A 17,371-nucleotide genomic window follows, 5' to 3' on the forward strand; every position below is an offset into this window, starting at 1 on the left:
TAATCTACTTTTTGACCCTATAGATTCACCTACTCTGCGTATTTCAGATAAAGGGAATCATATGACATGTGACCTTTTGTGTCTAGCTTCTTTCATTTAGCATAATCAAGGTTCATCCCTGTTGTATCAGCACTTTATTCCTTTTAATGAATGAATAATAGCCCATTGTATGGATATACCACATTTCGTTCATTCATTAGTTGATGAGCGTTTGGGTTGTTACTACTTTTTGGCTATTGTGAATAGTGGTGCTATGAACATTTGTGTACAATTTTTTGCGTGGACATATGTCTTCATTTTTTCTTGGGTATATACCAAGAATTGTAATTGCTGGCTCATTTGATAATGCTAAGTTTAGCATTTTGGCCAATGAGTTCTTAAGCCACGGTTTTCAGCATTCTTTTCTAAGTTTATTTGAATTTAAAGAGATTGTAGATGAATATGCTACAAAAGCTAATTTTTTTCTTGATACCATTTGTGAAGTTTAATTTAAAACTCGAAGCAAGTTCATACAAAAACATGAATCTTCCGATTTGCCTCCAAATTAAATGATTGCTCCTATCTGTACATTTTAATATCCTACAAAGATACATTTTCTGTAAGACAAGACCATTGTTTGCATGATAAAGGATGAGCTAATTTGTTGATTCCCTGGATGTTCTTCCTTAACATAAATTTGCCTGGGGAAGAGGGAAGAAGAAACTAACTTCTCCCATTTGACAGCTAAGTAATGGGCTATGTTCCTGGTTGTTAGGGTCGCAGGTGTGACAATATTAGAGCTTGGGGGCCCCGCTAAAGTGTAGGCAAGTCAGATTCAAATGGAACGATGTCAAAACAATAGTGGTAAAGGGGAGGTTAAAAATAATCATTGGGAAAAATGGGGCCAAATTCCAGACTTATTGCTCTTTTATGCCAATTTTGGCGGCTGGTGTTCAGATGATAACACTAGCATATTTATGTAATGCATTTGTATGTGCCTGGCAGTGCACTAAGTGCTTTATGTCCATCATTTCATTGAACCCATTTTACAGCTGGGGAAACTAAGGCCCAGAGGTTAAGTAACTAACTCAAGGTAACGCTTATAATAAGGAAAATTCAAAACTCAGGTCTGCCTGAATCTGAAGCCCACACTCAACCACCTAAGCTCTACTGCAATGAGAACCAGACTCCACAGCTACAGAGTCTTCTAGCCCCACCCAAGAGTCTTAGAGATTTGTTTTGTTTTTTTTTTCTTCCACACACTCCAATTGCCAAGGGTTAATGGAGGCTGGGGTCTCAAAATGGCCCTTCTGTTTACCAGATGTACCATATAGATAGGCAGGAAAGGAATAGAAATCTGGTTCTCTGGTGATAGCTTAAGTGGATACATATTTTGGATGTTTCAAGAAGGGAAGAAGGGATTCCCTTCTTGTCTTGAGGACAAGAGGGCCTTCCAATACATTCTCTGTGCTCATCTCCATTCTTGACTTCAGGATCCCCTTCCCTCATACACTATGCTTTGGCAATACTCAAATGGTCATAGTATCTCTCACATACCATGTTTTTCTCACCTTTCTCACCTCTGAGCCTTTGCTCATCTTGCATCTACTATGCAGAATGCCCTTCTACTCCCCTTTACCAGGAAGAGTTCCCAATCAACCATGAAGGTTCATCATCTACTTCAAGCAGCTTTCCTCAACCCCTTCATAATAGCTAGGACTATTGCCAGATTTCCCCTACTGTATTTTAATTGGCTGATTCTGGGCTTCCTTGTCTTAATTGTGATGCCCTTAACAAGGGGCATTCCATCTCACTTGTCTTTGTAGTCCCAATACCTGGTGCAATGATTGCCACACAGAGAAAGTATCCAATCAGTGTTTGCTGAATCAATCAATGAACTCATATTTCTGGAGCACCAATTATAGTCCTGGCCCCTCAAAAAATATCAATTCATTTAGTCCTCAAAACAAACTTGTAAGATATATAGCAATATGTCACTGCTGATAGGTGAATGAAGTAGAGATTACTTAGCTAGGAAGTGGCAGTGCTGTGATTCAAACCCAGCCCTCAATGACTCCAAAGTTGGGCTCTGTCCATGTACACTTACTGTCTCCTACCATAGAAAACTGACTCTGGATTTCAAAGACCTGTTCTCTGTGGTTGTATGTCATGGACACGGTCCCCAATTTCTAACGTATCTATGTACAAGGTATTTCTCTTATATGTTCTCCCACATATAGACGTAGTTCACAATACCTCTGTCATATAGCATATCCTGATTTTTACTCAATATTTTTGTTAATATGGTCACAGTTGTTTAGCTAGAAGTCAAGACCTGATTCTTTATGAAGCTCTGTTATTGAGGAAACGTCTTAGACTGAGCTTGATCGCCTCACTGTCTATGTCAAAGACAAGCAGAGATGCCTTTCTACTTCTTATCAGCATGGAAAACAAAGCTTAGGAACATAGCAAACGAGCAGTAGAGATCTAAGGGTGATTTACACTTTACTGTCAATACTTTTATAAAATTATTTTTAGCGGGGCGCCTGGGTGGCTCAGTGGGTTAAAACCTCTGCCTTCGGCTTAGGGATTCCAGGGTCCTGGGATGGACCCTGGGCTCTCTGCTCAGCAGGGAGCCTGCTTCCTCCTCTCTCTGCCTGCTTCTCTGCCTACTTGTGATCTCTGTCTGTCAAATAAATAAATAAATCTTTAAAAAATTAGTTTTAGCTAAAGAATTTAATGTCCCCTAATTCATCCAGAATCTAATTGCAACATCCAGTTGGGGAGCAAGGACTATTAAAAAGTTTTAGAGGCTTTTAGAAGTCCTTGTTAATGCTTGGATAAAACATCTAAACGTCTCTTATACTCCTTTTCTGATGCCACTGAACATCTCCACCTGATTCTATCAAGCAGCAATGGAACTGGTTTATGATCTCTGAAAGATCACTGGATACCATCAGCTTGGTTCTAAATAGGCTACGTTGATGTAGAACATTGCACTCACCTAGCATAACCTCAGCATTTTTCTCTTTCAAAACAAGGAGTCATCTTAGGCCATATCCATTGTTATAAACCATGGAACTCTGTTCCTTTAAGTTACTAAAAACCACTCTTCCATTTTCCTCCTCAGACTGTGTTCAAGGTGGAAATATAATTGGCACCCCCAGGGCCCATGTTCTGTCCACTACATCAAGCCGCCTCCCAAGTTCAAGTCTGTTGTCCTCCCAAACCAATGGAAATGTTCCCCACTTTTTAACATTTCAGTGTCTACCTCTTCTGTGTGGTCCCTTATTTTCTGTGCTTATTTTTTTTTCTTAAAGCAGGAAGAGTTAGTTATATCATTCAGAATAAAGTCATCCTGCTAACCACAGCAATAAGGTATTTGCATTAATCACTGTTTTCTTTTTTTCTTAAGATTTTATTTATTTATTTGACAGAGAGAGAGATCATGAGTAGACAGAGAGGCAGAGAGGCAGGCAGAGAAAGAGGGAGAAGCCGGCTCCTCACTGAGCAGAGAGCCTGATGTCGGGCTCCATCCCAGGACCCTGGGATCATGACCTGAGCCGAAGGCAGAGGCTTAACCCACTGAGTCTCCCAGGTGCCCCAATCACTTTGTTTCCTTGAGGACTTCTCTAGGATAATCACATAGGATTCTACATGTAGCTTCTCACTAATTACACAGAAGCCTGCCTGTTGAACTATCAATGTATCTTTATCTGATAGGAATGCTAACACCTTATTCCCTTCCTCAAACATATATGATGGTTCTGTCTATCATTCTTGATCTGGTCTTATGAAGCCTTGGCTGTATTTTCTAGTACAGGAGCAGAGAGTTCATTTTCTTTTCATTTTTAATCTGTATTTAATTCTCCTCTCACTACCTATAATTAGATTTGACTGCTTTCAAATGAAGAGCTTAGAGTTTACAGGTTTAGGGTGGGGTTAGCTGTCAAGAAAAAGGGAGGGAGAATTTCAACATTTCAAACTCCCAAATGATGGAGAAAATGATGTGATGCTTGTAAACATCACATAACTGTCAAAAGTATATGAAACTAGCTATAGAACTTGTGATACATTAATTTGATCAACAAATATTTATCAAGAATCTGCTATCTGTCAAGCTCTATTTTGGAGGCTGGAAATACGTCAGGGAGCAAACAATGACAGAGATCCCTGCTCCCATGGAGCTTATTTTCTATCAAGGAACGAGATATATTGAGCAGTACACATAAAATCAACTAAATTATGTAGGATGTTAGAAGATTATAAATGATGGGCATTAAGGAGGGCACTTGACATAATGAGCACTGGGTGTTCTATGCAACTGATGAATCACTAAATTCTACCTCTAAAACTAATAATACACTATATGTTAATAAATTCATTTTAAATAAAATAAAATTTTAAAAAGAAGGCTATAAATGATTTAAACAAAATATTGGGCAGGGTTTAAAGGGATTGGTAATGCAAGGATGTGTTGGGTGGGTTGCTCTATAGAGCAGAATAATAGGGGTAGACCTTACTGAGAAAGTGACACTTGGACAAAGACCTGCAAGAAGGATGGAGATTAGCCATCCAGATATCTGGAAAGAACATTCCAGGCAGAGGGAAGAGCCAGGAACAGTGTAAAACATCAAATTTCCATTAAGATAGAAAACCCAAAGCATACTACTGCATTAAAGCAATCAGTGCCTTTGTCCTTATTTATATATATTGACTTACTTTATGCCCATGTTTGTAATTACAAAAATGTCAACTATCTAGAGGGTAGCTCCCTTATGGATGATGCTATCTCAAAAGGACCTCTAGGCAGAAAGAAATAATGTCTTTTAAGCAGAAGTGCCCATAGCCAAAGGCAAAGACAAATCAAACCCCTTTTGGAGCTGATGAGGGAACTAGTTTAAACTAGGTTTTTCAGACACTTACAATCTTTTCTGTGTTGCAACAGAACTTTTGTATGAGCAGATATTTTATCATACCTTTATTTTTTTTTTCTCACACTCTGAAACAGGTATAGCAAGCCTTGAGATGGCTGCTAGGAATTCTGCTGGGAATTCTCACGGCAAAATTCAGAAGTCGCCCTTCCCCGGTCCAGTCCGGTGCAATGCTTTCTGGGCAGTTTCCCTCCGGGCTCACCTATTTGCCTCTGCAATCTCCAGCCCTGTTCTTTCAGCTTCAGATCAGCGATTGCTACTTGTATTCCACTGACTTCTGGGAGTGAGTGCTGCCTTTCTCGCTGCTGCCTCCTGCCCCAGGTTCTTATTCTACCCCCTGGATGTCACCTCCATTCTCTTAGCCATGTAACTCCTGTCAACACCTCTTCTCTGCTGCATCCCTCCCCGCGCCAACCAGTCTGCCTGCCTCTGCTTCCCTAAGCCAGCAGCCTCACCTGTTCCCGCCCACCTTCTGCAAAGGAGACTTTCTGCTAGTATCGCCCTCTGGGGTGGGATTCCTGCTCCCAAGGCTCCCAGTTCCCTCCCATTCTGTTCCTACATTTGACTCTCCCTTTCCCTTCACTGGCTTGCGCTAACAGAAACCACAGGGGCATAGTTGTGTGTGTGTGTGTGTGTGTGTGTGTGTGTGTGTGTGTGTGTGTAAGCCCATGTGTTCACAGTAGGAGTGAAGGTTGAGGTTTAGGATTACCTCTGATTCTCTTCTGAATTCAGGTTGTATGCTATTTGTTTTTTTATTGGTGTATAATTTATATACCATAAACTTAGTACAACGATCTATTTTCAGAATATTTTCATTGCCCCCAAAGGAAACCCCATTAAGCAGCTGTTCTTTGCCCCTCCCCCAACTCAGGCAACCACTAAGCTGCTTTAGATTACTTTTAGAGCTCCTTAGATTTGTCTGCTCTGGACCTTTTATATTATTGCAATCATATAATAGGTTGCCTTTTGTGGCTGGTTATTTTCACTTGCATGTTTTTAAGATTCCTCCATATTACATCATAAATCAGTACATTCCTTTTTAATGCTGAGTAATATTCCATTGCACAGCTATACCTCAATCTACTATACATTCATCTGTTGATGGACATTTGGATTGTTTCTACTTCTTGACAATTTTGAGTAATGCTGCCATAAATATTCCTTTGCAAGCACTTGTTTGAATACCTGGCTTCAGTTCTTTGAGGTGTATTTCAGAAGGTAGAATTGCGGGGTTATATGGTACTTCTATGTTTAACTTGTTGAGGAAAAGCCAAACTGTTTTCCAAAACCGTTGCAAAATTCTACATTCCCACCAGAAATGCATGATGGTTCTGATGTCTCTCATCCTTGACAACACTTGCGATTGTCTGTTTTTGATTCTAGTCGCTCTGGTGGAAGTGAACTGGTATCCCATTGTGGTTGAGTTTTGGTATCTGAACTGGTATCTCAGTGTGGTGTGAGTTTGAGTTCATGTCCTTAATGACTCATCATGTTTGAGGGGCTTTTCCTGAGCTTAGTGGGCCTGTGTTTTTCATCTTCGGATATCTTCTCGATACAAGTCCCTTATCAGCTGGATGATTTGCATATATTTTCTGCCATTCTGTGGGTGCTCTTGTCACTGTCTTGATGGTGCTCGTTCTTGGAAGCACAAAAGCTTTTCATCTTGATAATATTCCATTTATCTATTTTTCCTTCTGTGGTTTATGCATTGGGTGTCATGTGGAAGAAAAAATGGCCAATTCAAGGTCTTGAACATTTGCTGCATGTTTTCATTTAGGAGTTTTAGAGTTTTAGCTTTTACATTTAGATCTTTGATCCATTTTGAGTTAATTTCTTAAGATAGTGGTAGGTAGAGCTGCAACTTCATTCTGGTGTATGTGGTTATCCAGTTGTCCATAAGACCACTTTTTGAAAAGACTATTCTTTCTCCTTTGCCATCTTTTCTTACTCTTACCCCATAAATATCAATATTTCCCAAGGTTCTATCCTATGGCTTTCTACGTGTCTCTTGTTCCACTCACTTCCTCAAAGTCTATATCCTTTCCCCCATTTCAATTGTCTCCTAGTTGTGTACTGTGTATAAGTCTCCCTCCTGCCTGCCCTCCTTCCTGTGCTTAATTTAAGTCTACACAATCAGCTATGTGCTGGACATTTCCATTTAGATTCTCAATTACTTCCCAAAAAATACATGTTGAAAATACAACATAGCCTTCCTCCTTCAAACTGTGCTTCCCTTGTAAACTTTTCCATTTTTATTTAGGCTCGACTACACTGTCAGTTAATAGAGACATAAAAGCATTCTTTGCTTTGTCCTTCCTGACCACTCAGCCACCAAGCCATGCTAATTTAAATTCTTCTGTTAAATTAATGGACATCTTTGATTTTAGTTACCACCAGTACTATTTTCATTCAAATCTTTGTTGTAATACGCCAGGATTAATCAAGTGATCTCCTACTTACTTTATTTCCTATAATTTCTCCCATAGCCTTTTCATGACTACACAGAGATATCAGATTTTCTCTTAAGCTCCTTTGACCATGTCACTTCCATGTCACTTTGACCATGTCACTTCCTTGCTCACAAAGCTTCAAGGACTTTCTATTGGACAAAGTACCAACCCTCTGCGATGCAGTCATGTCCTTGTATTTTCTGGCCCCAACCTACAACACTTTGTTCACACTTCTATTAGAGCTCTAATTACACTGTTGGGTAATTATCCACTCATGGGCTTGTCACCCACACTGAACTATGAGTTCCCAGAGGTCAAAAATGGCTGTATTCACCCTTGCTGCTCTAGGCCTGGCTTGTATTGGATGTTCAATACACAGAAGCTAACTTGAATGGGATCATTGTGATTTCGCATCACAGAAGTCCACGAGAGGGGGGGGGGTAGTGAGAGGATCGGTATGGTGCTCGTCTATTATATGCAAGAGCCTCCCCACCCATTTCCCACCCTTCTCCTTCTCTTGCTTTCTCAAATCAAAACCAAACCTTCAGATTTCAGGATTCCAGTTGGCTGTGCATTTTTGAAGCCTGCCTTGTTCTGGCATGCCCAATTGCTCTCCACTTGACCCTATACATGTTCTCTCACCAAACAAGACTGCCAAAGAGTGGTCAGGGTATCCTGACCAGCGGCCTGCAGGTGCACTGATTACCCACAACTATGAAGGGCTCTCAGGAAGCTACATTCATATTCTACCTTTTATTAAACATTAGCCAGTATGATCATCTGCAAGTCCAAAAATACTAACAACATTGCATGTGGGATTTCCTTGGGGCTTCTAGCTAATTTTTAAGGGCTAAGTCATGACAGGCCAAATTTGTAAATGTTTGTAGAAAAGTGAGAGAGAGAAATGTTCAATTACTTTATAACTAGCAAGCAGTATTTATAGTAATCAGTTTAAACGTCCACTTTACCACAAATCTACTCAAATGTGGTAATAAAAAGATGGCATCAGGGCACCTGGGTGGCTCAGTTGGTTAAGTGTCTGCCTTTGGCTCAGGTCATGATCCTAAGCTAGGGTCCTGGGATGGAACCCTGCATCAGGCTTCCTTGTCGATGGAGAATCTGTTTCTCCCTCTCCCTCTACTCATTCTGTATCTCTTTCTCAAGTAAATAAAATCTTTTTTAAAAAGATGACATCAGTAATACTCATGTATTTTAACAGTAGCTGGGGATATAACTAGAAGTGGGCCCCAATTTGAGAAAAATTAGAGGTGATAAAATTTGGATTTAAGAAATGGATAAATCAGAGTCAGCAGTTATTTGTATTAAAGAAATATTCTTCACTTACACTAGAGGGTTGCTAACCTCATGTTTGTCTTTGTTTTGCTGGTATGTGTATCTCTATCCTTTAGATAACCTGACATTGTTTGAAGTATTAGTTAAGTTTGATACGGGATAATATCTCTGATTCTTGTGTGTCTTCATTGACATCTAAAAGTTTGTGTGAGCCTAAGGTTATATTAAAGATTTTTCTGTTAAAAAGCAACGTTTTACTGAACAATCTTAAAAAACAGCCTCAAATCCCCTCTTTCTGTATTTCTTGGCTCTGTCAACGGTGCCACCATCCACCCAATTGCCCCTCCCAGAAACCAGAAACCAAGGAGTCTTCAGTGGGTCCCTACCTCTCCTCCTCCCTCTGGCCCACATCTCTGTCAATCATCAAATGCTATTGATTCTGACTTCTAATACCCTTCTTGACTCATCTTCCTCCTCCATTGCATTTTCTCTTACCTGAACCACTGAAGTGTCCTGGTAATTGGTACACAGCCAGAGTGATCTCATAATTTCATTTCCCTGTTTATAACCCGCGAATGGTATTTTGTTACCCTAAAACAAAAGCGCAACTCTATGGTCTGCAATGCCTTTCCCAACCCCATGGCCTCCCCGATGTGTGTGTGTGTGTGTGTGTGTGTGTGTGTGTGTGTGTGTAGCACCCTGTGATTTTTCTCAGAACACTTACGGTTTGGACTGAAACTTGCTGGTTTACCTGTCTCTGTCCTTGACTACACTGAAGACTTTCAGAAGGCAGGAACTATATTTTTCTTTATCTCCAGGGTCCAGCTCAATCCCACTAAAAGTTTGTTGAGTGAAGTAACTCCTCCAGTTTTCTGTACTTAGGTGTTTCTGTTTGTGATACTGGTTTGGATAGAATAGTCTTTAGGTACCCATTAGTGGCAAAGTGTTGATGCTTCTAAAGTGTTCAGAGTTGCTAGTGATTGGTGATTGAGCAAGGCAACAGAAGGAGAATGTTTTGCTTTTAAGAGCTAAGGGACTAACTAGTGGGTCCCTATGCCAGTTCAGAGGTTTTAGTCAATGTGGGGAGATGTACATTTGGTGTTGTGTGGAATCTTTTGAGTTCTGTATGAACACAGTATATCAATACTTTCATGTTAAATTAGCAGACCTGAGCAGTGAAAATATCCCCTGGTCCTCTTCTTTCCAACTAAAGTTTTCTAGCAACATGTCAGACCAAAACAGTAAGAAATCATGTTGTAAAAAACAAAAATTGATAAACAACTCCATATCAGACATGTAGGAATTCTCCATTCCTCACTTCCAAAAACACAACATCCAGTTGCACGGTGTAAGTTGTAAAAAGTTGAAACTTTCCCCCTAGAGCTGTATTATGACCATGCCAATGAAATCTGATGGTGGGGATATGCCAATGTGAGGAAATGACAAGTGATAAACGATGTCAGTTGCAGTGATGAAGGCTGCATTAGCTTGTCACTAAATAAAAAGCTTCAAGGTAGAGTGTATGTGGGTATATTTTCATACACAAAACTAAGTGAAAATTAAAATCAATTATCAGAATAATTTAAGCCCCAATTCCCCAAGGTTTGCTTCAATTAGATAATTGATGCAATTAGGTGAAAGGTTTGGGGTAGATTTTTCTGGTCTGAATTATCTCAAATTACTTTAATTCTCCACTTCACTTTGATTATGTAGACCCAGCTCATGCTTGAGTGTGAGTGAATTTAAGCAACCGTTATGCAGCTGGTTCAGATAATTCCTTACATCTTGCTTTTCCTCCCATAAAATGTGCCCTGAACGCGATGTTTGTAAGTTAATTTCAGTGATAAAACCACCACTTTATAGGATAAAATGTAGAGCTAGCTGTTTAACACATAATGGAAAACAATTACTGGAAAGGAAGTGCTTAATGAAAACTTCTGTTCAGGAGTGCACGTTTCTGTCTCTAATAATAGTTTCCTCTTTTTGTTAGAGAGTCTGGTCCTGGAGACAAAGTTGAGTTAAGATAAATCATATAAACTTTATGTAAACCTGGCCTTGACCGAAATAATTATATCGATAAGAATTTATTGCATTGTGGTGAAAACACCTTGATAATCTTCAGGTCAGATCTTTCCAATTTCAACCAGCTGTACAGAGATGTCAACAAGGAAGTCAGTGTCAAAGGACTGAGGAATGATGTGCGATACTGGAGTGAGAGTGACCTCGGGTCAGAGTCTATTGGCTTGGAAATGGATATAAGTTATGGCTTACTGAGTTTGATTTTTGTTTTTTCTTCAGTTATTGAAACATTATATTCAACTATTGAAGTAAGGAGAGGGGCAGAGGAAAGATGGAAAGAGTGGTTATAGTATCCCACGCATGATGATATGATAATTGAAGGAAAAGAGGAGAGTCTGGGACCATTTAGTGTGGGAGCAAAAGTCCAGAAAAACTCACCATGACTTGAATCTTCACATAACAAAATATGGACTAAACTGTATAGAGTATAAATTTTGCAAGGAATCAGGCGGAAGGGGCACCTGGCTGCCTTAGTCGGTTGGGCGTCCAGCTTTTGATTTTTGGCTCAGGTCATGATCTAGGGTTATGAGATGGAGCCCAAGGTTGGGCTCTGTGCTCAGTGTGGAGCCTGCTTGAGATACTGTCTCTCTCCCTCTCCCTATGCCCCTCCCCACCCTGCTCACACATACACACAAACTCTCTCTCAAAAATAAAGCAAAAATAAAACAAAATAAAATAAAAAAGAAATCAGGGGAATATGAGATAAATTTTTTAAAAGTGTGTTTTACCCCAAATAGCTAAAAATTATTTGTTATCAAAAGGGGTGTGCTTCAGGTATTTATAAATTTTATTTATTTACAAGGAACTACTAATTCAATGGTAGCATTTAAATGATGCCAGCAAATCTCAAGTAGACCTTTAGAGCTGTCTGCCATCAATTTTGCCTCAATAATAGACTAAGCAAAATGTAAAATGCATATGTCCTTTGACAACTCAAATCCCAGTCCAGGAATTATACCAGGAGATTTTCATCCAAAGGCAAAAAGACACGTGAATTTCACTGATCTTTTCTTTCAATATACTGAAAAATTGGAAACAATACCACTGTTCAATCATAGGGAATTGGTTATGGAAATTATAATAAATTATAATCAACTGATACTAAGGAGCCAATAGACGTGAGGTTGTAGAAGAATATTCAGTGAAACTTGAGAAGATATTTATAATATATTTTAAATGAAATTTCCAAAACATATTGAAGAACAACATGGAAAGTGTGATCACTTTGACTCCATGTATTTGTATGTGTTTAGATCTAGAAAGGTGTTTAGAATCAGGCATTCAATGTGTTTAAAATATGGTGGTCTCAATTTGTGAATGGAAGTGGTAGATGCATGAGTGTCCATGTAAATAGCGATTTACTTACTTTCAAACTTACTGTATGTTTGAAAAATCTAACAATAAAAAATTAGAAAGAAAAAAGTTGACTAGAATGGTTCAGATTTGGTGCAGTGTGTGTGTCCCATCACAGGGGTTGCTGGTTTGTAAGAAGACTGATCACATCCCAACTGTGTTTAACTATCAAGTATTATTGTAAAACCGTCAGTGTCAATCTGTCCAGCTACCAGTGGAGGGAAATTTCCCAATATCATGCCAGCTCACTCATTCCCCAATGAGCACATCATTCCATGGGGATGTAGAGTAAACGCCAACTGAAGGTCCAGACTTCGGAAATATCTCCTCCTCAGCTCTACACAGTATCACAGGACTCAGAGGAGTTAGAGAAGGGGTTTTGTCAAAATAATCACAGCCTTCAGTTTTTCAGATACCTAACAGCAGACCTCAGCGAGTCTGTTAACTGGCTATTTATAGAAAGTGAAACGAAGATGATGACATCTATGACAATGGAACCCAAATAATACACTCCCTTTCCAGACACAGGTATTTCAAAATAAAAAAACAAACTCAAGTTGCTGATAAGCCAAAAAAAAAAAAAAAAAAATCCTCACTTTTCCCCCTAGGTCTGAGGTACTAGTGGAATTGTCTTTTTTTTTTTTTAAGATTTTATTTATTTATCAGAGAGAGAGAGGGAGAGAGCAGGCACAGGCAGACAGAATGGCAGGCAGAGGCAGAGGGAGAAGCAGGCTCCCTGCTGAGCAAGGAGCCCGATGTGGGACTCGATCCCAGGACGCTGGGATCATGACCTGAGCCAAAGGCAGCTGCTTAACCAACTGAGCCACCCAGGCGTCCCGGAATTGTCTTTTCATGCATGAAACTGAATAGTATCTTCTTTTCTGAATCGCTATGTACGTTATTTTCCTACTTTCTATTGGGATATTCATTTGTCATTTATGTGTTAAGATCTCTTTGCAACCCTTTGTTATATGTGATGATAATTTCCCCCAAGTTTGACATTTAGCTTGACTATGGTGGGTTTTTTTAATGGTGTTTTAACAATAAATAAATGTTTTTCATTTTATGTATTCACATTTTTCAATCTTTTATAGCTTCTGCCTTTTATGTCATCTTTGGAAAAGCATCGTCCATTACAAGATTATATATAAAAATACCTACAGATTCTTCAAGTACTTCCAGTGTTTTTTTTTTTTAAATTTAAATTTTTAAATTATGTGGCATTTAATTTGCCCTGAGGCAGCAGGTAGAATATAACTTAATTGCCCCCCCATGACTAGCTATTTGTTCTCGTATTATTTGCTGTAATATTCTTCCTTTTCCTTCACCTTCAACTTAGACTTTCTCTGTATGCCAGTGAAAATAAAAAGGTTACTTATTTAATTTTTTTTAAAAAGATACCAGCATTCTGATGTGTGTAGACTATAACTTAGCCCTTATGTATAGGTTCAATGGTAATTTCTGTCCCAAACCAAAATTAACTTTGTAATTGGCATGTCTAATATTTGGCTCCTCTTCTAACATTTGTATACATACAGATCAAAGTCTAACATTTTATGCAAAATAATTTCAGATTTACATTAGATTACAGTACTATTAAAATTATTTTGACAAGTCAATTTAATGTTATTGAAAATTCTATTTGCACACAGACATGTGAATATTATAGTACATTCAGAATCTATGTGCAATAATTTTTCAAGATTTTTTTCAATACTTTTTCAAGATTTTATATCAGCCCACAGGTTACCATACCATCAACTACAGAATATGATGTTTAATTGAACTGACAACATATAAATCATTGCATCATTTTTGATGTGCCCAAATATCATGAAACCTCATCCTGGGAAAATAACCAGCAATGTGGCTTTATCATAATAAAAATATAGTCACAAGGAAGTTGTAAATCATTTGGCTGAACTTTCTTTCAAGGTTTACATTTTTCTTAGTAATCAAGAAAGTAAGACTAAGAACTAAGTCAATGTGCAATGACCAATTAGAAGAATGTAGTCTAGCATGCTGTATGATTCAGAAAACTCACCCGCGCCTGAGAAATAGTAACCAAACCTTCAGCTCTCATTTAAAAACAAAACAAAACAAAAAACAAGAACAAACCCAACTATCCAAAGACATTTCCCCTCTTTCCTCAAGTTCCTTATTGACATTTTTGAGCTGCTTCTTGGCAAATATGCCATAACAATGCTACTAGTTTTTATTTCTATGGAATGATAGTATTTCTGTGGAATACTACTGTTTATAAAACTCCTGTCCTTTACAGACTTTGAATATTGTGTCATAATGTGGCTCATTCATGGAGCCTATATAGAAGCCTGAGCACTGGGGTACCTGGGTGCCTTAGCCAGTTAAGTGCTCGACTCTTCATTTTGGTTCAGGTCATGATCTCAGGGCAGTGGGATCCAGCCTTGCATTGGGCTCTGTGCTCAGCTCAGAGTCTACTTGTCCCTCTCCCTCCCCTGCTTGCGTGCTCCCTCTCTCCCTCTCTAAAATCAATAAATAAAACATTAAAAAAAAAAAAAGAATGAGAACTGAGCTGGAAGAATGCTTTACTTCTTTCTAGATCGTTCTATGTTCTTGGGTAATTCAGCATCATCTTTTTTTTCCTCCACAAAACCAAGAGGTTGCTTATGTGAGATTAAGATTTCTCTCAGTTTCAAAAGTCTTTACTTTAAGTTCACTGACAGTTGCAGAAGTGTATTTCTTGGCAGAAACTGCCTACAGGTAGAAGTGGGCAGGTTTTGCCATGCATGTGAGGTGGAGTGAGCTCTCAGGGATCGTGTACTAGCACGCCCAAACGTGCTATACACAACTCTCTGTATCAATGGGCTATACACAACTCTCCCTATCAATGAAAGAATGATTGTTTGATTGTTAGAGAATTTGACAGCCCCGTGCAAAGTGAGCCAAGGAAATTCCCCAAAGGCTTGGCTCTCCTTTTGCTTTAAAAGTGCACAAAGTACAGGCTGCACCGTATGGCACCGGGCATATGTCCAACTGACTAACAAAAAGCTATAAAGTGATTTTCAGACAGAATCTTGACCGTGATAGTAAATCAATAAAACCAACGCTTCAAAAAAAATCTGAAATGTTTTAGATCTAATTGCAAGATAATAAAAATTTTGGCAGATGAACTGTGCATTAATAGAAGAGTCTAAAAATCTATAGTTTTTATTAAAATTAACAAAAATTAAAGAAGACTGACTCATTTGATTATTTACTTTCTCTGGAAAAGAGTGTTGGGTGTGAGGCTTGAGGAATGACCCAGGACCGAACAGGGCTAAGAAAGCGAGACAAAATTTCTTTTTACTGTACTTCCTGCTTCCTTCATGATGAAATGCCCATAATTAATTCACAAAGCAAGGAACAATTCTAGGAGATTATAAACAATATTTTATCATTAGTTTTATAAATTCAAGACTTACATATTAAGTTCTAATTAGAACCTTCCTGATAAATCAAAGTACCAGTTTTGTGACTCGAGAATATATAATCTTCAACAAGAGTCCCTTGGAAAGAACTGTGGGCTGTAGAATTGGAATCAGATGCTATTTTCACATCTGCTCCTGTTCAGCACATTGAGAACATGGCCTATTTTGTGAGGCCAAACATGGGACAGTAAAGTTTCTAGCAAAGTCCAGGTGTCTCTGGGTTTGCAGAAGAGTGAGAAAATTATCACCATTTGCCAGCGAAATCAGGCCAAAATGTACCTGTCTCTAACTATGCACAAATGGAAAGCAAAATGGATTTGAAGTAGAGATTTTATGAACCTCAGGAAACTGCCTTGCTTCTTGATTTCTTAGTATTCACGAATCCACTTAGTGACAGAATGGGCCAGTACACTTCGCAGTTTCTCTGCCAAATCAGGTTTATCCTATTTAGCCTTCACAACAGCTCTACTGGGTATGTGGTATTAATATTTTTTATTGTGTTATGTTAGTCACCATATAGTACATCATTAGTTTTTGATGTAGTGTTCCAAGATTCATTGTTTTGCACATAACACCCACTGCTCCATGCAATATGTGCCCTCCGTAATAGCCATCACCAAGCTCACCCATTCCTCTACTCCTTCCCCTCCAAAACCCTCAGTTTGTTTCCTGAAGTCCATAGTCTCTCATGGTTCATCTCCCTCTCTGATTCCCCCACCCCACTTCATTTTTCCCTTCCTTCTCCTAACGTCTTCCATGCTATTCCTTTGTGTTCCACAAATATGTGAAGCCATATGATAATTGACTTTCTCTGACTTATTTCACTCAGCAGAATCTCCTCTGGTTCCATCCATATTGATGCAAAAGTTGGGTATTCATCCTTTACCGATGGCTGAGTAATATTCCATTGTGTATATGGACCAGATCTTCTTTATCCATTTATCTTTTGAAGAGCATCTTGGCTCTTTCCATAGTTTGGTGATTGTGAACATTGCTGCTATGAACCCTGGGGTGCATATGGCCCTTCTTTTCACTACATCTGTATCTTTGGGGTAAATACCCAGTAGTGCAGTTGCTGGGTCATAGGGTACTATTTTCCAAAGTGGCTGCACCAATTTGCATTCCCAACAGTAGTATAAGAGGGCTTCCCTTTCTCCACAACCTCTCCTACATTTGTTGTCTCTTGCCTTGTTGATTTTTGCCATTCTAACTGGTAAAAGGTGGTATCTCAATGTGGTTTTGATTTTAATTTCCCTAATGGTTAATGATGATGAATACTTTTTCATGTGTCTGTTAGCCATTCGTATGTCTGCTTTGGAGAAGTGTCTGCTCATGTTTTTGGCCCACTTTTTGACTGGTATCATTCCTATTTACAGATTTAGAAAAAAAAACCCTGAGGTTCAGCTAGGTTACATTGCTTGCCCAGAATGAATCAGCTAGGAAGTAAGATGGCCAGAATTTATAACCCAGATGTATTGAACTCCTGCCCTTTGCTTCAGGATTTGACATGTAGCTATGATATAATCTTTTAAAATATGCCTGTTTGTTTTCTTTTGTTTTCACAGTCTAAAAACACTTATCAAGTCCATACACATATCTATGAAATGGTCTAGACACTGAGGTTATAGCCCTAAAAAAAGACACTGTTTTGGTCCTCAGGAAGCTCTCAGGAAGCTTGTGCTTTATTCCAGTAGCTTTCAAAATCTCTTCATTGTTTTCCAATAAGAAATATATTTTCCATCACAAGCCATTAACACACACATATAAACTATGCCTTTCATAAAGACTTAGAGTCTTTTCTCCAATTGAGAAACAATGGAGGTATCCATAAAAC

The 17,371-nt window shown here is 38.8% G+C and overlaps 1 long non-coding RNA gene across 1 annotated transcript in view; it reads right to left on the reverse strand.

The window, feature by feature from the left end:
* The window catches only part of LOC132007778 (uncharacterized), an 84,632-nt gene that overhangs the window by 23,559 nt on the left and 43,702 nt on the right, over positions 1–17,371 (reverse strand). The window lies entirely within an intron of this gene.

This window comes from Mustela nigripes, chromosome X (assembly GCF_022355385.1).
Source record: "Mustela nigripes isolate SB6536 chromosome X, MUSNIG.SB6536, whole genome shotgun sequence".
Classification (NCBI taxonomy): domain Eukaryota; kingdom Metazoa; phylum Chordata; class Mammalia; order Carnivora; family Mustelidae; genus Mustela; species Mustela nigripes.